Source organism: Acomys russatus, chromosome 20 (assembly GCF_903995435.1).
Source record: "Acomys russatus chromosome 20, mAcoRus1.1, whole genome shotgun sequence".
NCBI lineage: Eukaryota > Metazoa > Chordata > Mammalia > Rodentia > Muridae > Acomys > Acomys russatus.
In genome coordinates, this window is record NC_067156.1 from 66,698,906 (window position 1) to 66,723,582 (window position 24,677).

The window sequence follows — 24,677 nt, forward strand, 5'->3', positions numbered from 1 at the left end:
TCGAAGGAATCAGAAGCACACATTTTAAGGATTTCTTCCACTTTGAGATAATACTTTTTTCTTCAGAGTGTATGTATATATTAGAGGTATAAGCATGCTTCTGCATCTCACAAACTCTCTTCATTATATCTCAAGATTATGCGTGCTGTTGGTGATCAACTAATAATAACACTGATCATAATAACGCAGCAATATTCCACTTCCATTTGGTCGCACATTCTGCATATACAGTAATTGTAAAAGCATATCACTTCTTAGATTACGTGTTGTACGGGGAGGAAAGGTGTCATAATCAGGAAATTAGAGCTAACGGCAGGAAGGGGACCTCTCTGATCACCCCCTCCGTGCCCCTACACACTCCTGCTAAAAGCACCTCATTATGAATTCATTTTCAGCTTCATTGAGTCCCAGAAATTAATTTGACATAAATTTCATTGTAAAGCTCTGGAAACTTTAATTTCAAAGGCAATATCAGCATGGGATTGTTGGTGCGGCCCATGCTTTACCGAACTGATTCTCGGTCCTCCACCTTTGTCTCTCTTTAGCTTTATTGTGGCCTTGTATATTTTTGTTTTAAATTTTTATTATTTCAGCTGTCTATGTGCATGTGCATGCATAGTTCTTTATATATCATGGCTTTCTCATTTCAATATTTCTATATCTATGTGTCTCCTCTTCCTCCTCTTCTTCTTCTTCCTCCTCTTTCTTGTACCTGCTAGACAAGTACTCTACCACTGAGGCGCCACTCCCTCCCAGGACCTTTATCTATCTCTCTATGCGTGTCTCTATCTACTCAGCTATCTAGATATGTCTCTCCCTGAGCTCTTCGGGTGGGGGGAGGGGCTTCAGTCCACTCTGTACCTCAAGCAGATCTTGAACTTAAGATCCCCCTTCATTAGCCACCTGAGTAGCTAGAGTGACAGGCCTATGGTCCATCTTTCTTTGCTGCATTCTTGCCTTTATTTGACACCCCCAATGACTGGTGGCGTCACAAGACTCGCATCACTCTTGCCAGCCACAGGGGACCACAGTGCATGTAGGTGATGGGTCTGTTGGTCCAAAAGCGAGGAGGCTGCTCCTTTATCTCTGTCCTCATGCCCTCCTGGACCCTCTGCCCATAACTCCCTTGTGTTCAAGTGTCCTTGATGGCCCAGCGGGGAGCATGCCTCTTCCTCCTTGCCGCTCGATGCCATCCACAGACCGTTTCACTTACAGGTCCTTCCTCCTTGACACTTTGTGTCTTCATGCTGATGTGCTCTGCCTGAGTTTTCCTGACCTGAACCTATAACCATGTGCCATAGGCGTACTTTGCCATACATGTGATGTATGTCCAGTGTATTCTGAGGTCACGTCGGGGGAGAGCGGGAGCGGGTATGAGGTTAGTATCATGAAATGTCGGAGCTGAGTCATAAGAGATCGGCAAAGATTTTACGCAACTGGGTCTCCACCCCAGCGTGGGTATGGGTCTGATAGAAGATGCACAGTTTCAGAGCTGTGTGGATGACACAGAGATAATTACACAGGTGAGCAGTTTTTCTTAAAGGAAGTTCTGCTTATGGGTTCTTCTCTGTCAGCCTTCTCTGTCTGAGTTCTCACTCTCTGGACACACCATCCAGGCTGGCCTAGTGGGGAGAGTTCTGGGCTACACACTGGTGTCAACATAATGAGACTTACACCGTTGTTTACCATCCCATGCTCCGCACCCTTGTCCCATGTCTCTCCAAACTGACAGTGTTTTGAACCTGCTGGATTTTCAGTTTCCTTTCCCCAGATTTGTTCTCTACTGGGAAGACAGTGCCAATGGCTGACGCAGGGACCCTGGAGGCATAACACACCCACATTGGCCCTGGCCTCCTCGAGTCACAATTCACATCAATGCCCAAGGTACAACTGAGGAATTCAGGGGGAAACCCTGAGTTCGTGGGTCTGAGTGGGCATGGCTGCAAGAGGCTGGGTCCTTTCTTGCCACCCACCGGATTTTCATCTTGAAAACTATGGGAGCATGGAAGGTTAGTAACGGGGGGACCAACACAAATAGTCATATTCTAGATCATTTTAGCCGACCTGGAAGATGAGCTGAAGGGGGGAGAGCATGAAAGGATCCCTCAAGAGTCCTTCTCTATCCAGGTTCCTGGCCGGATAGAGAGGTGGGACAGCCGGTGCAGTGATACAGGACATGGAAGATGTAGGATGTGATCCAAGGAGCTGAGTTCCAGGATGCTCCTAGGTTCCTGTTTGGTGATGAGAGGATCTCTGTGACAGCCTTTGGCAGGAACACAACCAGAAGAACCGTTTCTTCTGGAACTGTTCTTACTCAGGCGGGCAGACAGGGGAAGCCTGGCTTTCACTTAGAGGTCAGTAGCTTCCCCCAGAGAAGGTACCCAGGCTTTGCCTGCTTTGCTGGGATGTTTGCCATTTTCTCCTCACTTTATTCTCCGACCTGGTATGCGTCACACCACCTGGGCTTTGTCCATGCCTTTTTTCTCACTGGAATGCATGCTGTATGCAGCCAGTCTGGGTCTGGATTTCTTATCTTTAGCCTCAGTAGAGAGTGCTGCACCATCCTGCTCAACTCACAGGAGCAGGATGACTTTTCAGTATCCCTTACAAAATGCATGTGTTGGAGTGACCAGGCCATGGGGGACTTCCCCAGAGCTGGATGGAGGTAAGGCTTTGGCTTCCTTGCCCTTCTGTGTGCATTCTGGGGTGCGGGGTGGGGATGCTGTGTTCTTCATTTTTAGAGAATGAAACCCTCACTGGCCACTGAACTCCCTGGCAACTTCAGTTTGGACTTTCCAGCCTCTAGAACTGTGAGAACTAATTTTTCTATTCTTTACAGATTACTCAGTCATGGATAATTTTCCGGTAGCAGTGCAAATGTGTTAACACAGTTGGAGAGCTGTGACATGCGCCTGGCCAGGTGAGTAGGTGCTGGAGGAGGAGGCATGGGTACCTTGAATGGCACGGTGCAAGCTTCTGGCACTCTCTGCAGTGGCTGATGGCACGGGAAAACTGGAATCCCACTCTGCCACAGCATTTTGGAAGAATGTGGAGCAGATGATAAAAATGGATCATGGGACTAGCTGCCCACCTTTCAGTCCTGGGCATCCTGGGGAGCTGCAGGCCTCTGGAATGTACTGTGGCTTCACTGGGGGCACTCTGCGACTCAAGACGAATAAACAAGCAGCCATGTTAGCTCTGCATGGCCCCATCTACAGCCGCTGTAGGAAGCTGGCCTGGTAGTGCCTGGGAGTTTTGTTCTAGTCTCTTAGTCAACTTTCAAAGGAATTGATCTGAGAAGTCTGTATTAATGTGTGTGAAATTTGAAAGTATTTCCTCAGTACATAGTTAGCCTGGGTCTTTACTGCTGCACCCCCAGTCAGGAGGGCACATGCTGCAATAGCAATCTCAGAAGCTCACAGCCATAGACCACTAAACAGTGCTCATTTTAGTAAAGAATGTATTTTCTTTCACATAAACATAATCTTGGGAAAACTGGACAAGAGATGTGGCGAGAGCTGGTATGGCTGTGGAAGATCTGGGTCCTCTGAGTGCTCCCCTCTTCTAAGGTGGCTTGTGTGCAGGTGGCCTTTCTCCTGTCAAACATGAGCTTTGCATGCCAGCATGACGGCAGTGGGTTTGTGCCAGCCGAGCAAGTGTGAGGCCCATAGTTCATATACCTAAAGCCCATGTAAAAGTCCATGGGTGTGACAATTGCCCACAATCCCAGCACGCAGAAGCATTATCAGGAGGCCTCCAGGGCAAGCTAGCTCGTCACACTAGGCGAGTTCCAGTTTCAATCAGAGAGCCTGCTTCACTAAAGCGAGGCTGTTTTAAAAAGATGCTGGATGTCAACTGTAGGATTCCATAAGTCCCTGTGTACACTTGTATGCACACCTGTGCACCATGCACACCCACGTTTATTCGTACACATATGAACACTAGTAAACACAGGGCACACATATTGGGAAAAAATGAACGGAACCACTGCCCCCTAAAAATATTCCTCAAAAGCCCAAACCCAGAGCTTTGTTAAAAAGCCTATGTGCTGCTCCTCAATTCTTGTGCTGCACGGATCTCGCTGTAACTCTCATGGCATTGGTAGAATGTACAAATTACACAAGCTAGGATTTTTTTTTTTCTCCACGCTCCATATTGAGCTATGTTTTCATTGAATACAATTACAAAAGAACATAATATCTCAGATATTTGAGTCACAATCTTAGCCTTATTACTGTCAAAAAGCAATTACAAGCTATTTTTATGCAGAGCTCAAACATAAAATTAAAGACTCAGAAATGAAAGCGAAACATTTTTAACCATACTATATGGTGCTCATAACAGTGTCTGTGGAACCAAATGTGGAGCACAGAAAATATGCATAGTCTGCAAGCCATGGAGGGTGCTCACAAAGACGCACTTGAGGAGGAACCCGGACCAGATGCGGCAGTAGCTTTGTCTCCACGCTTACTGGTGTTATCTCAGAAAAGTGAGGGGCGAGGGTTTCACTGCAACATTTAAAATCTTGAAATAGGCCAATATATTTGGAATGGGGGTTTCAAAACCAGAAGTTGGAAGGCTTGAGAGGCAACGTGAGTGGCTCCGGTAGATGGATCACTTCTCCAGGGCTGCGTTCAGTCAGGCCTTGTGGCGTCGGATAAAAGACAGAGGCCACAGGTACCAGGGAAGTGATCTGTTAGGGAAGTGCTTGAGACGTGTGGGTCTGTACACAGGAATGGTGTAGGGTGCTCTTTTGGTAAAGATTTCTTCAACAGGAGCCTTTTCAGAAGGCAAGGACAGTGTGAGTGTGCAGGGAAGCCAACAGGCCCGGAAGACTTGGACTCGGCTCTCCCAGTGCAACTGGTCTGTGTGGCTGTCGGCTGCGGTGAAGTTCTGAAACTCATGGTGAGCCCATCACTCAAGCAACTGATGCTCCTCAGGTGTCTGGACAGAACTCATGGCTCCATCCTTGTTGTTGGGGAAGCCTGCTTCTCAGACTGATGGACTGTGGTAGCCAGGGTCACCTCTTACCACCTTATAGATGGTGAAGGTGACAGTGACTAGTAGATAGTCTTATTTTGTTGTTGGATTTTTTTTTACCTTGAGTTGGGCCAGAGATTTTGTGTCTCTGAGGCATGCTAACGTGCCAGCCTCTGGGGTCAGCGAGAAAGAGGAGAGCGTACACACCTCAGACAAGACACTGCAGTGTTTTGAAGAGGAGGGTGCCTGCTTGCCTCAGGCTGGAGAACTGAGCCCGTGGGAATGGACCTCCACTCATGGCAGCCAGGGTGTGATGCCTGCCACATGGATCCTGGAAGTTGTGTGTGTGTGTGTGTTTGTGTGTGTGTGTGTGTGTGTGTGTGTGTGTGTGTGTGTGTTTGTGTGTGTGTGTGTAGGCCAGAGGTCAACATGAGGCATCTAATTCAAACACTCTCCATCTTATTTTTGCAGATATGGTCTCTCACAAACCTGGACCTCACCAATTAGACTAGACCGGCTATTAGCATCCTCTTGTCTCTGCCTCCCCAGGGCTGGGATTAGACGCGTGCTGCCACACACAGCTTTTCATGCAAGTGTTGGGGGATGTGAGCGCAGTTTCCTCACACTTGTGCAGCAGGCACTGTATCTGCTGAGCCATCCCTCCAGCCTAAAGCTGGTTCTTATTGTTAGATGTTACTGTCTGCTTCCTCAGCACAGATGTGTTTGGACTCATGGGTTCCAGGGACAGCTGACATGACATGGCACCCATTAGCAGATGGCCAACCTAGAACTTCGGGGAGGCTTTCCAGGCTTTGCCTTCTTGTATTCGTGTTCTGGGTGAGCCTAACACCCAGGGTTCTAATCCATGGGCTCCACAGAAGTGGACAGAGGCCAAGCTGTGTGCAGAGAAACGGTCCTCACTCTGGACCCCCCTGATCTTGCCTGTGAACTCCAGAACCAGTCCCTGGAAGAAGGGCTTCCAGATGAGGCCAGGCTCTGTGGAGGGAGTCTGATTCACACAGGAATGACAGCCCAACTCTTGTGCCTTCCTCAGAGCTGATGAGGCTGGAAAGCCTGCCTTGCTGCCCCTGTTTATGGGCCTCCTGTGAAGGAGATAAGGATGCGTGCTCCCCTTCACTCTCCTCTTGACTGGACCGAGAATCGCCCAGGAGACCTGCAAAGCTGTGTCTGTGAGTGTCTCTAGAGTGGGATAACTGCGAAGGGGAGACTCACCCAGAATGTGGGGAGCACTGTCCACGGGATAAATAGGAAGGAGAAAGCTAGTGCGTGCCAACTTTCTTGTCTCCCTCCCTGGGCTTCTTCCACCGTGATGCGGACAAGCTCCCATCACTACAGCTTCAGGTCCCTCCTGTACCATGCCTTCCTGGCCATGGTGGGCTCTGCCCTGTGAGCCAGAGACAAAGCAAACCTTCCTGCCTTTGACTTCTTGTTAGCTATTTGGTCACAACAATAAGAAAAGCAAGCAACACTGATTTGTAATTCAGGAGCTTAACCGAGTTTAGATTTCTGCTCTTCTGTCACAGAAGCACCTGTGACCCCCAACTCTAGGAAGACATTTGGAAGCAGCGATGGCTTCCCTACTTGTGGCAGAGGCTCAGTGCGGAGGAGTTTTCCAAGGATGGATTCCATTTTCAGTGCTGGGCTCAAGTAGGTTGGATCAGACATCAGGGAACCAGTGGGAGTGAAGGGTACGTGGATGTGAGGTCATCCTGTCTCCTGTGCCGCAGTGCCATTGGGGTGGTGACATAAAACAGGATTCAGGGTCCCAGAAGTCAACTTTTCTAGAGTCTACTCTTTCTTAGAACTATGAGGTGGTCTGAAACACCCTGGCAGGTGTGCCCTTGCCTTGCAGGTGTATCCTTCGCAGGTGGGTGTGCCTTTTTTTTTCTCACAGATGATTCTTCCTTGCAGGTGTGCCCTTCCCTGAAGGTGTGTCCTCCCTCTTCAGATGTGCATCATAGGCCTCGTGTCAGGAGTTTCGGCAGTCCTCAGGTTCCTGGAGAGAGACTGTATCCTGGAGTCATGAGGACATTCACCTAGTCCAGTCATTCCTTCCTGTCACAGAGTGAGGTGGCTGCCAGGGCCACAAGGTGCCTTTCCAAGAAAATACTACAGAGCGCAGTATCCTACACGGGCACCACACGCCTTTGGGATTCCAGGAGGGGACCCTGGGAAACAAATCACCAGGCTGTCTTTATCTACTAAGTACCAATTGCCAAGCTTGGGCCCTACAGACAGGAAGGAGCTCATTAGGCACCCTTCCCCCTCTTGGTTCTTTCTAGCCGGATAAATAAACCCAGACGAGAAAGACACACGGTCTTGGTACAGCCACCCACACCATGCAAGTGCGCATATGTGTGCGCTCAGCACAGACATGCACACGCAGAGCCCATGTGGAACTATCCTTCGTGTCTCTTGTTGTGGTTGTGATTGTTCAGTGGGATTACAGCCCAGGTTGTGTAGACATTAGATTTCATGTTGGTTGCCGCTACTGCTAAGTAAGCACCTTTGTGTGTCCACCTGTGGCCTGCCATTGACCAAGTCCCTGACTTTCAAGGTTCTTAAGAGCACTTAAAATACTGTTCAAACTAGGCATAATTAGCAAGTAGACTGTATGAATACTCACACTCAATCCACACAGAGGCCTTGTTGGCACGCAGCAATCCATTACCTGCTTCAGTGAACCGTCCCATTGGTAATTTGCAGAGTTCTCACCCCTGGGTGATGGAGCAAGCCCTCCTCTTCCCAGGGACTGGCTACTATTGTTTAAGCCAAATGTATAATGCATGAGCGAAGTTTGTGTATCAAACATTCCAGACAGGTACTTAAATTCTAGACCAACTGATAACATTCACGCTGATGGGGCTGGAAAGGAAAGATGCTGGAAGTCTCGCTTACTTTACAGGGCTGTTTCATTGAGGTAAAATTCACGCACTGCATGGTTCACTCATGGGAAGTGCATGATTCTATAACTTCAGAATAGTCACAGATGTGTGCAACCCGCCACTATAATCAGTGTTAGTACACACGGATACCCCATGAAGAAACCCCAACCTGGGGGCATTCACTCCCCATTTCCCATGAGCACACAGAAAACTCTCATTTCCCCTAGGGGCGTTTCCCATAAACAGGGTTGTATGCCACATGGGTTCTCATGATAGCTGCCTTCATTTACAGCAATGCAGTCAAATCTCATCGGTAGTGTGACAAGTGTTAGCGGTTTTTTGTTTGCCAAGTAATACTCCATTTTATAGATTTGGTTCATTTAATTTATTTGTGAGTTGATAGACATCTGGCCCTGTTATGACTAATGTGTTTAGAAATTAACAGTCTCTGATTTTTATAAGGTGAATTGGGTACAAATTATAATATTTTAGACATTATTTTAAAGATTTCCTAAACATTTCCCAAGAATTAGAGCTAGCTACTTCACATGAGGTAATAGCTGTAAGATCAAGCTGATCAAAAGTAAAATTAAAATATAATGCATTTAAAAATATTTCAAGTGTAAAGTAAAACAAATCATAGGTATGAATAACTACATACATGAGGAAACATATAGTCAATCTGATTTTTAAATAGATAATTTTTTTCCTATTTCTATCACCTGTAACCTTTACTTAACTAAGCTAGACAGTGTTCTTGATCATTTTAACTTTGGGTTCATTACTCCTATTACATACCACATGTTATGTCAAATAGTGAGACTAAAACCAAACAGTTGAACCCTGAACATCAGGACACGGAGAGATGGCTCAGCAGCTAAGAGGATTCATTGCTCTTCGAGAAGATCTGAGTTCAGTTTCCAGTACCTATGTCGGGCAGCTCACAATTTGCTGTAACTCCAGCTGCGGGGATCTGACAATTTCTCCTGACCCCTGATAACACTGCATGTGCACACAGCCACACACACCCACACACTGCTGCACAGATGTGCACATAGGTAAGAACCCGTGGCTAGAAAGGTTACAAGTCCTGGGAAGACCCTACTACCATGACTCTGCTAAATGGATATGGTGGTGAGTTGACTCCTAGTGACTCACTGTTATACCATAGGTTAATACATCTCATAACTGCCATCGGAGAAGCTTCTATTTGCAGTAGATGGCGATTAACATAGAGACCTACATCTGGGCAGGGTCCAGAAAATGAGTGATCATAGAATGCTCAGCCCCAACTGAAATACACCCTTCCTCCTAAGGTTCAGGGGTCATCACGCGCGCGCACACACACACACACACACACACACACACACACACACACACACACTCACAGAGAGAGAGAGAGAGAGAGAGAGAGAGAGAGAGAGAGAGAGAGAGAGGAGAGAGGAGGAGAGAGAGAGAGAGAGAGAGAGAGAGAGAGAGAGAGAGAGAGAGAGAGAGAGAGAGAGAGAGAGAAAACATGAGGCAAAAAGAGAGTAAGAGCCAGGCATGGTAGATGACTACAAGAAAACAGAGCCTTGTGGACACAGCAAGGGAGCTGCACATGTGATTTTATAATGGTAGTGACAACAAACACAAGATCTGTGCAAGCCTAAAGCCAGATCGAACCCAGCAGGAAGAGGGAGATCCCTCCCTTCCATGCTGTGGAGCCATTGGCAAGTGCTAGCTGCTGCCAAGGGAGAGTCCAGTTTCCTCTATGTGTGTATCCTTTAGTAGGCTGGGCACACTTCTGTGGAACATCACATTTGGGTGTCTCAAACCGGGGAAAAAAAGGGGGACCCAATATTTGGTGGATGAAGAAGGGAGATGGCAGAATTCGGAGAGTGGTGGTGGATAAGAACTAATAAAATTGAAAACAAAAATGCAAATAAATTAAATGAAATTGTAAACATAATCAGAACTGAATGTTAAAAGGGAGTAGATTTTAATGACATGATCCAAGAATCTCTTCCCTAATGGCAGTTCTTTTCTCCCAAGGATTGCCTTCTTGTCTAGGGCACTGCCTTTAGTCAGCACAGTTCCAAGGCTCTCATAATGGCACGTTTGTCTTTCATAAAGATGGCTCATATAGTTTTCACCTACGTTTTTAATAGGATACCCGAGTATTTATTTTATAAGGAAATAATAGATGTTTTCCAAGAGAGGTAGATTCTAGAAGAGACCCAAAGTTTTAGTTAATCATGATAATTTATTGACATTATTTGTATTTTTCTTTTTTTTTTTTGCTTCAAAAAAATTTTTTTATTAATTTATTCTTGTTACATCTCAATGTTTATCCCATCCCTGTATCCTCTCATTCTTCCCTCCCTCCCATTTTCCCATTATTCCCCTCCCCTATGACTGTTCCTGAGGGGGATTTCCTCCCCCTGTATATGCTCATAGGGTATCAAGTCTCTTCTTGGTAACCTGCTGTCCTTCCTCTGAGTGCCACCAGGTCTCCCCCTCCAGGGGACATGGTCAAATGTGAGGCACCAGAGTATGTAAGAAAGTCAACTGTGGAGAATGTTCTGACCATGGCTAGATCTGGGTAGGGGTTTAAAGTTTACTGCCTATATTGTCCTTGGCTGGTGCCTTAGTTTGAGTGGGACCCCTGGGCCCAAATCTGCCTATCATAATGTTCTACTTGTAGGTTTCTAGGACCCTCTGGTTCCTTCTACTTTGCTATTCTCCCATGCTCTCTCATTTAGAGTCCCAATAGGATGTCCTCCCCTCTGTCCCAGTTTCCTGGTAAGTGAAGGCTTTCGTGGGACACGCCCCTTGGGCTAGTATGCAGATATAAGTGAGTATATACCATTTGAGTCTTTCTGCTTCTGGGTTAACTCACTCATTATGATCATTTCTAGCTCAATCCATTTATCCACAAATTTCAAGAATTCCTTGTTTTTAATAGCTGAGTAGTATTCCATAGTGTATATGTACCACAGTTTCTTTATCTATTCTTCTACTGATGGACACTTAGGCTGTTTCCATGTTCTGGCTATTATGAATAAGGCTGCTATGAACATGGTTGAGCAAATTTTCTTGTTGTGTGCTGGAGCATCTTCTGGGTATATTCCAAGGAGTGAAATAGCTGGGTATTGAGGAAGCCCTATTCCCAGTTTTCTGAGATAGCACCAGATAGATTTCCAAAGTGGCTGTACTAGTTTGCATTCCCACCAGCAATGAAGGAGTGTTCCTCTCTCCCCACATCCTCACCAGCATGTGGTGTCACTTGAATTTTTGATCTTAGCCATTCTGATGGGTGTAAGATGGAATCTCAGAGTTGTTTTGATTTGCATTTCCCTGATGACTAAGGAGGTTGAGCATTTCTTTAAGTGTTTCTCAGCCATTTGATATTCCTCTGTTGAGAATTCTCTGTTTAGTTCCAAGCCCCATTTCTCAATTGGGTTATTTGGTTTGATGGTGTTTAATTTCTTGAGTTCTTTATATATTTTGGATATTAGACATTTGTCAGATGTAGGGTTGGTGAAGATCTTTTCCCAGTCTGTCGGCTGTCGCTTTGTTCTCTTGACAGTGTCTCCTGCCTTACAGAAGCTTCTCAGCGTCATGAGGTCCCATTTATTAATGGTTGACATTAAGGCCTGGGCCGTTGGTGTTCTGTTCAGGAAGTTGTCTCCTGTGCCAATATGTTCCAGGCTCTTCCCCACTTTTTCTTCTAAGTGACTTAGTGTCTCTAGTTTTATGTTGAGGTCTTTAATCCACTTGGATTTGAGTTTTGTGCAAGGTGACAAATATGGGTCCAGTTGCATTTTTTTACACATAGACCTCCAGTTAGACCAGCACCATTTGTTGAAGATGCTATCCTTTTTCCATTGAATGGATTTGGCTTCTTTGTCAAAAATCAAGTGACCATATGTGTGTGGATTCATATCTGGGTCTTCGATTTGATTCCACTGATCAACCAGCCTGTTGCTGTGCTATTTGTATTTTTCTAATTGGCAACATTTTGCAAATAGATTTAAATATTTGTCTATTTAAAAAAACACATTTGTCTATTAAAATGAGATTCATGTTGACTATGTAATTTAGCAGGAATGCTAAATTCTGTTAAAGAGAAGTTTTCCTGCTCTTAAGGCAGTAGCTATTCAGCAAGTGACAGCTTTACCCAATGGGAGAACTTATAAAACATAAAAATAAACTTATTTGTAGGCAGATTTTTTCTCAAGATAGTAAATTTTTGACCTTAAAGTTTTAACAAAACCTTTACATTATAGGAACCTAGTTATAACTGTGTTCATTCTCACCTTTCTTTACAACATGCTTGAACTTTTTTCTTATCTACTTCCGTTTTGAAGTAATGTTTGTCTTGTCATGTAAAGACGGAATAAGCCGGAGGTCAGCTGAGCACTGGCTGCATCGCTCTCTATGTCTTGGTGCAGTGTGACCAGCCACCTCAGGCTCCCGATACCTGAACCCTGAGACCAAATGGATTCTTCCTTCCTTAAGCTGTTTCTGTTGTGTGTTTAATCACAGCAACAGCATCTGTAGCTACAGTTAGAGAAAAAATTGAGCGGATTCCAGTAGATGATGGAGCCAGTGTTACTTTGAGTACTTCACATATTTTTGAAATTCCTCTAAAACTGAATTTAGAAATGGTCCTTAAAGCCAGGCTGTGATGGCTCACACCTTTAATCCCAGCAGAGGCAGGCAGATCTCCTGAGCTCGAGGCCAGCCTGGTATACAAAGCAAGTTTCAGGACAGCCAGGACTGTTACACAGAGAAACTGTGTTTTGAAAAACAACAATATTAAAATTTCAATTAAGATGGGATTGTTTGCTATATTTCAGGGCCTTGAATGAGAGCCAAGAAATTTCACAAAATATAGTGTAAAAAGGCTTTGGCAAAATTTAGAATAGTTTCAAATACTTTAGAAACATAAGCTCCCTTTATGAAACCCACATCCTGACTGCGTTTTCTTGCTTTACTAAATGAGGGTGCAAACTTCTGGTCTTATGAAGGACTTACTCTAAACGGATGCCCTCTTGGTCCAAGCCTCTTGCACACTGCAGCATGGCTGTGCTGGGCACCAGCAGAACACATGTGTCCACCTCTTAGAGTGATTCACACCATCCCTAGAAGTGTGCAAATTGGGTGCTATTTAGCATAAACAGGTGCTGAGAAAATATCTTTTTATGTTCCTATTCCTCACACACAGTTGAAGACAGATTTGGTGCATGCCTTGCAGGAAGTCCTGGTTCCACTGGTGGGCTCTGGGCATTTACTTTGTTGTGTTAAGTAACTGAAAATCAGAACCAACAGGCTTCCTTTCAAACTCTGAGGAAACCGGCTCATGGAAGCTTGTGTGTTCCTGTATGGAGACTGGGGGGGTGGGTGGATGGTGGGGGTGGGAATAGTGGGGGCAGGGGGGAGGGGGAGGAGGCTTTCCGGAAGATTCACCACATAAACTAACTTTTTGCACTTTTCATTCATGTATATATATTTAAAGCCAAGATTTTGTCTTTTGTCCCTACCAGCTATATTTCCCTATCAGATGCTAGGGTAGGGTCTCTTGTGTGATAAGTGGCCTTATCTTAGCTCCAGGGGTTGTTAGGGTGGCCTGGTGTGGGGGACTTTGTTTCTGTCCCAGGCTTCTCTGCTCTCCCCTCACTTGAGGAAGCTCATCTGCTTCCAGGCCTGATTTCAGTCCCTTTGAAACTTCCTGCTTTTTCCCTGGAGGCGACTCACCAGGCTCTAAACTCCCCCAAGATCTCTTCTTTTATGGTCCCTTCTCTGTTTGTGAGCCCCCCCCCCCCAGCACCTTTCAGGAAGTCGCCAACTTAGGGTAGAAAAACTGCCCCTGTCATATCCTCCTGGCGGGAGCACTTAGTCCTGATATGTAGAATGCTCATTAAACTGTTAAGTTCCCCTAAGGCTATCAGTTCGTGTAGTCGCACTGTCCTAGTGCAGTCATTTTCCATTTGTGCGTCAGTTCTCTTTGGCACTTAGTAGTTTAGGCTTTGAAGACAAAATGAAGCACAAAACAACATGAAACAACAGTCTGCTGCTGGGTCCTCAGAGTTCTGGGTACCCACTGGTCTACAGTGAGCAGAAGCCAGGCTCTGGGGGAGGGGCCCTGCCTTGTTGGTGGCTGGGCTTGAGTCATGCAGGCTACTGCCTGTGATGCAGAGGCTGGGCTGGGGCCTTATTCTTTACAGAGAGTTTACCTTATAGGTAGCCATCAGCGACCGCTACTGTGTCAGCGGGAACCGTGATGCATATGGCTAAGGTAGGCAGAAGAGGCTAGCAGCCACGGTACTAATAGCTCCATCATTGCTGCAAAGGGGAAACCTCATGGTTGTTAAGTGGAAGTAGAGCTAGCGGGAGCTTGGTTTTCTCCCTAGTGGCCCTATGAGGCCCCAGGCAGTAGTGGGCCAGCACAGGCTTCTGAGGGTCCCCTCTTTGCTTCAGCTGCTAGTGATCCAGGCACATGTTCCAGAGTTGGTGGGAGATGTCACACTGCAGCGGATTGAAAATGTTTTTGTTTTCTTTTTGAGACAGGCTCTTATGTAGCCCAGGGTGGGTAGCCTGGAACTCACTAGCAGCTAAGGGTGACCTTGAACTTGAGATCCTCCTGCTTCTGCCCTTGGAGGGTTGGGGTGTTACAGGTCCATGCCATGCCTGGTTTAATGTGCAGTCAGGGACCAAGCCTGTGTGTGAGAGACAAGTGCTCTCCCAACTGAGCCACATTCAAGTCCTGAAAATTCTTCAGGAAGGACATTAAAGTGTGAAGCTAGTTTCATCGTCCCCACTATTAATTTTCAATCTCGATAAAACTGTGTGTGTGTGTGTGTGTGTGTGTGTGTGTGTGTGTGTGTGTGTGTGTGTGTGTACCCAAAGCTTTCCTATGTCTATGTCTATGGCTGTGTAAGATGCTTGGAAATCAGTGCGCCCTCTGCTGGGCAGAGATAATCTTTCCATTACTCAAAGTTTCTGAGAAAGCTGTTAAAAAGAGATTTGCCTAGCAGCTAAATTCATGTACTTCATTTTCAGAAGTCCTTTGGGGCTCTCCTGAGGCTGGGCAATGACTTCTGTGTGAAAGGTGCTGGCCTGGGGGTTGTTTCTGTGCCTAGCACACTCTGCTAGTGTCTTCATTGTTTGTTGAATGAATAAGATTTTTCTATACTAGATGATCCAGTTTTTACTTGGCATCCTGTGGGCTTGGCCTTTAACAGGGGAGTTTTGCCCTGATGGGCCACATGAAAGCCCCAGGGGCTCTGTGGAGGTCCCTGTTGGGTTGGTTTCAATGCTCTGCAAGGTGAGAGTCTTGGTCTCCCAGGTACCCATGAGGTCAAATGGCTGGACTCCATACAGCTGGAAAATAGAAGCCTTCTGAGGACAAATCTTGTAGTTCTAAGCCACCTCCATGTCATTTAGGCCACATCCATGGAGACAGAGCGTTAGCAAGTGAATGGCTAGCCTCGTTGCACGGAGCTCATTCTAAGTACACTGAGAGCCCCAGGCGTGCAAGGCACACTTGTGCTCTCCTTCCTCCGCTCTGAAGGTCAAGTCCACAGCAGAAGGACCAAGCCTTGCTCATGACACAGTTTTAGTGCCTAGAAACACACTCCCCAAGCATCGTTGGCATGCAGACGGACACTGTCTCAGCTTTCAAATAAGAACCAAGAGGATGATGGCTGTCTCTCATTGGATTGTAAGATACTAAGTAGAAAGACATTAACATCAACTGTTATCTATATGTTCACTATTAGCAGTCAGATCCATTGGGAATTTAGCTGCTAGTGCTAGGCATATGAGGTCTGCTTAGCAGAGAGCCTGTTTTGTGACCAAATGCTGAGTACTTAATGCCTGAGTAAAAGTCATCGGAAAACTCTCACCCAAGCTGCTTCTCAGTTAGGACAAGAGAAATAGATGGTGATCAAAATTATTGAACTGAACGCTCCTATTCTGGAGTTGCCTGTACCATCCATTGTCCCAGGACTAATCACTGATGATGACAAGTGTGAGCCCATTAGGCAGACAGGACTTGGTGAAGGTCCTGGGATTTCAGAAGCATGTGTGACAGGGAGAGAAAGCACACAAGTGTGAGTAAGGCAGGGTTCAGGGCCTCGCCTTCAGAGGGCAGCCTTACCGACTCAGAAGACAAACCCAGCCGTGGGTCTCCAGATGGGCTTTGGTTATGAGGAGAAATGGAAGAAGCTGCCGCCTCCATACCGGTGCTCACCCAGATGTGGGTTGGAAGACAGGACCCAGGCTGCTCTTGCTGTGCCGTGACAGTGTCTGCATGAAATGCTCCATGCGGGAGGGTTGCAGACATGAAGTGTGTCTCCCATAGCATCTGTCAAACCATAGTGTCTTCTGATGGTTAGAAGTTGTTTCTGTCTCTGTCCAGGCTCTCTGCCCCATGGTTTTTAAGTTAATGGTCATTAGTAGGAGAGCTCAATGTATCAAAACCACGTTAGCAAACAGCATCAACAGAAAAATAACACACAAAACTTGAGACGTCTATGTTCTAACCATGGCAGAACTTCTTTGGTGGCAATGACAATGTTGAAAGAAGCCCACATCCAGTCAGTGAAAGCAGACACTGCCACAGACAGGCCTTTCTGAGTCCTCTGTGTTCAGAGGGGTGGGTTGTGCATGGGTCTTGATCTAGGCAAGTAGAGGGTTTGCTAGTCTGAGCAGATGGGCCATGTATGTAAATTCTTTTCTACATGTGAGGAGTTTCCAGAGTGACTTAAACTGAGATCTCAACCTTCATGCACACACACATTCACACACATGGCATTGAATTTTGAACAAATGTTCTCAAATACAAATATTCTTCCAAAGTTCAGGATCTCCATTAGGAAGTGGAGTGCAATGAATATTCCTTCTCCTTCAGGTCTCCTTGTTAAGTTTTGAGGGCACGAGCCAATGGCAGGGTGCTGGGTGACCGAGCACAGAGTCAACATCAGACACAGGCTTTCTCCAAGATGTCCTCCTAAGATGACAACTCATGCTTCCTGGTAGCCTTGGGGTTGAAACAGTATGTGTGTGCACATCCACGTGTGTGTACCTCCGTATGTGTGTGTGTCTGTCTGTCTTTCTCTCTCTGTGTCTGTCTGTCTCTGTCTCTCTCTCTGTATGTGTGTCTACGTGTGTGTGAAGGTGTATGATGAGTGTGTGATGTGTGTGTTATTTTATGTGTCCGTGCTCTATCTGGATGTGGGCCTAGAGAGGCATCAGATCCCAGTATAGATGGTTGGGAGCCACTGCGTGCTTGCTGGGAGTTGAACTCAGGACCCATTAGGACCCATCAGAACTCAATGTCCTAATAAACGATTATAAAGAACAACAGACAGCTGGGGCTAGGGGAGGCAAAGTGAGGAAATACCTGAACCTAAAGCCCTTTCAGCTGATTGAAACACTTTCTTTCTTTCTTTCTTTCTTTCTTTCTTTGTTTCTTTGTTTCTTTCTTTCTTTCTTTCTTTCTTTGTTTCTTTCTTTCTTTCTTTCTTTCTTTCTTTCTTTCTTTCTTTCTTTCTTTCTGTCTGTCTGTCTGTCTTTCTTTTTTTGTGAAGAGGGAGCTATTGGAATATTACACAGTCAATTTACCACTGAGTCACATTCCTTTACACATTGTTTAAGTTGACGTTTTTATACATGTTTGAACTTGTGTCTCTCTGCTCTCATGTTGGTGGCTTCCAGGTTGTGAGATAAGGTGGGCTGGTCTTCCGGCGGCCTCACCTGGCAGGAACATATAGGTAGTATCGAACAAGCTCCGAAAACCACACATGGGCCGGAAGGACAATGTGCACTTTAACAAGGCAAACACATGTTGAACGACACAAAACACTTGCATGCTCTGAAACGTGGATGCTCACCAGTGAAAAGTCAGAACACTGACAGGATTCAGCAGCATGCTCTTCATCTTCTTGATTAGCGGTGGATGTTGGTCTGAGCCTTGCTGTTGGAGGGACACAGGAGAGCTGTCTTTGGGATGGAGTGTGTGTGTGTGTGTGTGTGTGTGTGTGTGTGTGTGTGTGTGTGTGTGCATGCACGCATAAGCATGCACATATAGGTGTGAGCAAAGCCAGAGGTCTGCAGTTTGGCTCTGCACCAGGAAAGAGACAGCCCAGAGCCTGAGGTGGGTCCCTGACAGCAGGGCCTTTCGAAAGTGTACCACTCAGATCTTGCCTGCTGGACACACATGTGGGGGGTTGTCTTTGGCTGGGGGTGTCCAGCCTCCGTGGCAAGCCCCCAAGTGCTCTAAAAACTGGAGCAAAGGATACTTTTGTTTTCTTTTTCCGTTTGGCACATGAGAAAGCCTTCTCCCCTTTCCTGCTGAAATGTACACAAAGGCCTCAGTATACTTAGGGGGTTAACGCCAAAAAAAGGACTTTGAGAATTTTAAAGGAGTTTAATCTGACAATTGATGCTCTAGTTAGTTCCTAAATGAATAACTGATTAGCTCCACGTTTTCCAGGAAATCACAGGGCTGCATCATGACATAATTCCTGATTACGTACCGTTTCATTTTATCTCAAAGAAGCACATAAAAGCCAAGGGTTTTCAGCTTGGCACTCATTCCTTCCCTCACATGTCTGGACTAGTAATTTCACATCCTTGCAAAAGAGACACTGGGCTTTAATGTTTTAGGAATGTTTAAGTGAATCATAGGTTCAGACTCACTATGACCAAAATGTCTGTAGTGACTTTGAAAATCTAAGTGTGTGATGGTGTCCTCATTTTTAGAGATCCACTTGTCTGAATTTTCCCCTTTAAATGCTAATTAGGGTGGCAGCTAGTAGCCATTAAGTGGTGTTTTATGATGCACCCACCACCCACCCACCCACAGAGGATTTGCAGCAGAGGCTGGACATCCGAGTTAGGTGCTTAGAGCTTTCTCTGGGTGGCTGCCTGCCTCTTGAGAAAAACAGAATTACAGATATTTAAAAGTGACCAACATTATTCCTCAAGCTACGACGATAACACAGAGCCTGTGGGAGGTGGGGCTGCCCAGCCTGGGGTGTCCCTTTTCTTCTTCTTGTGAAGTTCAGGTTCCCATATTGTCAATTTATGACCCATTGTCCACAGTAGGGAGGCAGTTAATTTAAAACCAGAGGAAGGCCAAGGGCCATGTCTTTGGCTTCAGCTCCCACAGTCCTCTATGAGTTCCAGGACTTGTCAGAGTTTGTTCTTTATTGATAGAACACCTGGGTTCTTGGCTTTTGTTCTCCTCCACCAGCGCCCAACCTCCATTAACTATGGCAACAGGAAGTAAAATAAGCCAAATTGGCTCCATCTCAGCATCTCTGGATACATTCTGAGTCCTTGGAGGAAATCAGATACATTACATAGAGACCCGGAACAAGGAGACATTGCCCCATTTGGAAACTTTGGACACAATGTAGACACAGCATCCAGCTGGAGAGGCGGTGCCAGGGCCACCTTCCACAGCTTGGGCCTCCAGAGCCTCACTGAGCACTCCCCTCCCGCCCCCACCTTTGGAAACAGAACCTGTGACTCTCTGGGGTGAAGATGAACGTGAGGTGCTGGGCCAGCAGCGGACTCCTTCATACAGCCCTAGCGCTCCACGGAAGCAGGGGTGCAGTTGGCACGTTCTAAAAACACACACTGTCACAAACCTGTAAGACCGTAAGAGAGTTTGCCAGGACGCGGAAAACCGCACTATAAAACTGTATATTTAGAAAAGGAATTAAAACGGCAAGAGCTCTATAGCAACAAATTGTAAAAATGTCTCGAAAGAAGATTGAAAGGAAACAAGACAGAGCGCAATCCTGGTGGCCTCTGTATGCTGGACCATAGACATCTTAAAATAAGATCGACACATCCTTCTTAGAACTCTCCCCATAATCCAATGTCATTTTTACTGTATTTTTTGGACCATAAGATGAACTTCCCCCACCAAAAGGGCGTGTGTGGGAAATTAGGGTGCGTCTTATGGTCTGATTGCTGTCTTCACTGTTTTTCTGCTCTAAAAACTGGGTGCATCTTATGTTCAGGTGTGTCTTATGGTTCGAAAAATACAGTACCTTAAGTGAAGAAACCCTTCTTTGAGCTCCAAATATAAAATGAGGAAGGAAAATGACTGCAGTGCATTTCATTTATACAAGCTTTATTGACATAATATTGTGAATTTAAAAGCTAGACATTGCAGTTAATTAAAGGGGGACAGACAACTGTTGTGCTGTGAAGAGATATCAGGTGGATTAGGTCAGAAGCAATTAAAATGGAGAGTCTGCAGGTGACAGCTGGCCCCTTTCTTCACAAGCAGAAAGCAAGCAAGCAAGATGCCAGGAGCCCAGAGAAGTTCCCTGTGTTTCCAGGAGTTATCCTGCATGGGCCTCTCTTTGGGGGCTGTACAGTTCACCCTGAGGGGTGGAGATTTAAGAGATGTGGGGTTGGGGAAGGTGGATTCCTAAGAGGGCTGCATGCAGAAGGAATCCAGTACACTAACTTGTCCCCTCCTTACCCCCCATTCCTGCCCCCCCCACCCGAGACAGGGTTTCTCTGTGTAGCCTTGGCTGTTCTGGACTAACTTTGTAGACAAGGCTGGCCTCGAACTCACAGAGATCCGCCTGCTTCTGGCTCCTGAGTGCTGAGATTAAAGGCATGTGCCAGCACCGCCCGGCTACTAACTTGTTTTTGAATTTTTTGTTGTGCTTGAGACAGTCTCAGGTAGCCCAGGCTGGCTTTATCTTTGGTCAAGGATGGCCTTGAACTTCTGATCCTCTTGTCTCCACCTCTTAAGTGTAGTATTATAGGGGCACACTACTGTGCCTGGATCAGTAACTCAGTCTTGTGACCATATTAATTAAAAAAAAAAAAATTCGGAATCTTTTTAGCCAGAGGACTTTTCTCTCTATCAATAAACATGACATTAATTTTCCATTGGTCTGGTTAGTTCCAAGGGACTGTAAGTCAAATTGAAGTCTCATTAGTCCCACTGGAAAAGTCCCAACACAAGCAAAGGGGAGGGGAGAAAAGAAAAGAAAAGAAGGAAAAAGAAAAGAAACTTCCCTTACAGTCTGACCAGGAAGTGATGTCACCCTTGGCTACCACCATTTAACACACACACACACACGGGGTGACCTATCTGACAATGGCAGAGGCCACACTTCTTTGCAGCTTCAAGGATTGCAGATGTGTCGTTCTCTCGACACTGTTAACCATCTGTTGACTTGGGTGGAAGTTACTTCCCGGAACCGAGGACCTGTGGCATCTGTCTCCTGTGATGAAATGCTCACAAAGGATGAGGATCCCAGGGGATGGAAGTGGTTGGGGCTCACAGCTCCGAGACCCTGCTGAGCCTCAACCACTGATCCAACACCAGTGACCCCTATTCTAGGGAAAATGCTGCCCTTCTGTTTCTCTCTTCCCAGACCGGAGTTAGCTGCCTTACTGTTCTGCATCTGGGTGACACAGGAGATAATTGCAGCCTCGTTTGGTCCAGATAAGCTGCACTTTCCCAGCTGGGCTGCCCTTTGAAGTCCAGACAGTTTCATGATAATTGATAATCTAATCTCAGGCCGGCCTGTATGCTTTTCTCGCCCCCCCCCCCCCCGCCGCCTTTCTTCACAGTCTGCTGCTGTGCAAGCAAGGGAATTATTACAGCATTCGTATTGATTGCCTGTGGAAGAGGTCACTGTGTGGGGATTGCCCTGTTAGCACGAGGTTCTTGTGAAAGGAGAAATCTTGGTGAGACCCGAATAACAACCCGAGGCCTAGTTAGAGCAGGGTGCAGAGTTAGTAGGGCCAGGAGAAACGACTTTTCCTTCTCCTGCCTCCAGGCAATACATGGCAATTACCGCTGCAGAGGCAGTAACGAAGTTGTTAATTACAGGTTTATACCCTTGTAGCCAAAGGAGGAACGAAGGGACTAAAGGTTACAAAGTGGCACTTAAAAAAAAGTTATAGGTGATTTCTTCTTTTTCCTTTTTAGTGGAATAACTTAATTAATGGTCAGGTTCTAGCCTGATGGCGAACAGAACTCTTGGAGGCATCTTATTAGAATAATTAAATTTGTCTATACCCTCCAATTTGCTTTTTTGTAACTGGCCATTCTCTTTTTATTTTCCTCAATTGTCTCTTGAAGTCTTTCAGATGTGGGGCAGAGGAGGAGGCATGGCCTGTGGGTCACAGCACTGCACTAACAGAGACCAAAAGCCGTGCTGTCACTTATTAACCCAGGTTCCCCTAAGATGGAGGAGTCCCACTGGGTCCCACATAGTGTGAGAGCCTGCCCTTCTCAGGGCCTCAGAGGGCCACCTGTCCTCATTCTCAGCATCTCGGGCCAACATGACATATCTTCTGGCCGCTGAGTGCTTCGCTCCATGCTGTCTCGGAGCTGAAGCTCTGCTCTGGTTTATGGCTCACTTGATAGAATGCTTGTCTAGTGTACACAAAGCCAAGAGCCCTCAGCATTGTACAAGCTAGGTGTGGTGATGCCTGGCTAGAATCCAGCAGTCAAGAGGCAAAGGCAGGAGGGCCAGAAGTTCAAAGTCAACCTCAGTGGCATACTGAGTCTGTATGGAATGTATGAAACCCATCAAAACAAAAAACCAAAATACAATAACACCCCCCAACTAAACCCAAACAACAACAACAAGAACTACGCAAAGAACCAAGATAAGTCACAACCATCTGTGTTTTCTGTATACTGTAACTCTATGGTTGACAAGAGTTTGTTGTGTGTTTCAAATTAGCCAATAGAGAGACTTTTGAAGGATCCCAACTCAAAGAGGGAGTAAGAGTTGGAGTCAGTGAGCTTGTGCCAGCTATGCCATGTTGTATGGAGGAAGTGAACTGCTGGTCAGCATCTGTACTCACACATACACACACAGGGACACACATGCATGTACACTAGCATCTGTACCCACACATACACACAGGGACACACACGTATGTACATTATTAGAAAATGATATTTGCTGCTCCTGTGGGGAATTTTCTTGTCCCGATGGCAGAAAACAAGTCCCAGGAGCCTGCTTGAGCCCTTCTCCACACTTCTGCTAACCGGAGGCAAGGCCTCAAGCTCTGGCTCTGGGCCCTTCCTTCCCAGCATCCACTTTAGCAGGTTTCTCCGATTGCTTGTAGAAACTGGCCAAAGGATGTTTTATTTTTTCCTTCTTTCATATCTCACACACGGGGTCTTGCAATACTATCCGGGGTAGTGTGACAGTACCCTCAAGACGGGGATGTCCTCTTTCTTTGTTCCTGTTCTAGCCAGTGCCCTACGCCAGAGGCGTGCTACATTCATCCTAAGGGCGATAGCTGTCTGCGGCCATGCTGAGCACCTCAGGGTTTGCCAGCTTCAGGAGGCTGCAATGCCTCTGGCCTCCAAGCGCACCTGCCCTCACATGCATACACCCACAGAGTTACACGTACATATACACACTTAGAAAAATAACAAAACATCTTTTCAAAAGACCGAATTTTTCTGTATTTTTTAATACTCTGAAAGAGTTTACTATAAGAGCTAACAATTTTCTGAAAAATGATACTTTTTAAACATGTCAAGACACCTTTCCACTTTTCCATTTGTTCTCTCCTTCCTTCCTTCCTTCCTTCCTTCCTTCCTTTCTTCCTTCTTTCTTTCTCTTTCTTTCTTCTCTCACAATATCTCCTTCCCTCATTCTTTTTCCTCCTTTCTTGGTGTTTTTTGCAGCTATGAATTTAACTTTTAGCTAGCTTTGGACTTTCTTCCCCACAATTTGGTCTGTATTGTTCTTGTCATTTCAGTAAAGTCATGGAAAATGATGCCTATGAAATCTCAAACTCCATGTCACTTGGATAATAGACCTTTCTGTGTGCACTTGGAACCTATGCAAAAACTAATTGTGTGTCATGGGAAGGCCAACTTGCATCCTTCCTTAAAGCATACCAGGCAAAACTAATATTGAACTAACCCGCTCTTGACCCCTTGCCACGGGAAAGCCCTCTCCCGTGGTCACCAGAGAATAAGAGATAAGCTGGCCCTTTCTCTTTCTCTAGAGTAAGTTTCCCCGATGTATCTGCTTGTCCTTGCTGTTTTCTGCTTCTGTTTTCCCAAATAAGGATCATTGCTCTGTGGCACAAAGCTCCCCATCTTCTGTGAGACATGGGTTTCTGAGAAGCCTTGCTTTCCTGCCCAGCAAGCCCTTCTTCTGCAGACTCCTCTTGCCCTTGATGATGGAATGGCTTGAGTTTTTGGGATGGTATCTGGTGTCTTCACTTCTTCACGGTCAGCCTGTGAAAAGCATTTCACGCCCATACTCACTGCAGATCTTCTGATCTTCACCCAGCTTATGTCATGATACCAGTGACTCGGCTGGGTGCTAGGATTGTGGGATATTGTCGATAAAGAAAAGAGAGGAAGAGGGACTTTTGACATCTCTTTTTATTTTTAAGCTTTTCTTATTGAAAAAATTTTCATATAATATATTTTGATTTTTTTTAACCTGTCTTAATTCCTCTCAGATCCTCCCTACTTTTAAAAACAACCAAACAACAAACAAAAACAAAAAGCCCAAGAAACAAAAAAGACCTCACCAAACCTCAAAATGAAAACACAAGCAAACTAATGAAAGACAAATAAGATAAAAAATTGCCAAACGAAGGGATATGAAACAAAAAAGTCCCTCAAATATTATGGAGTTAGTTTTGTGGGGCCTGCCCTGAAGTGTGGTTGATAGACCCAGTGAGACCCTCTATGTGAGTATATATGTGTGCCAATTTTATTGTATCTAGAAGAACAAGTGCTCCCCTCTCCCCACATTCCAGCCAGCATGA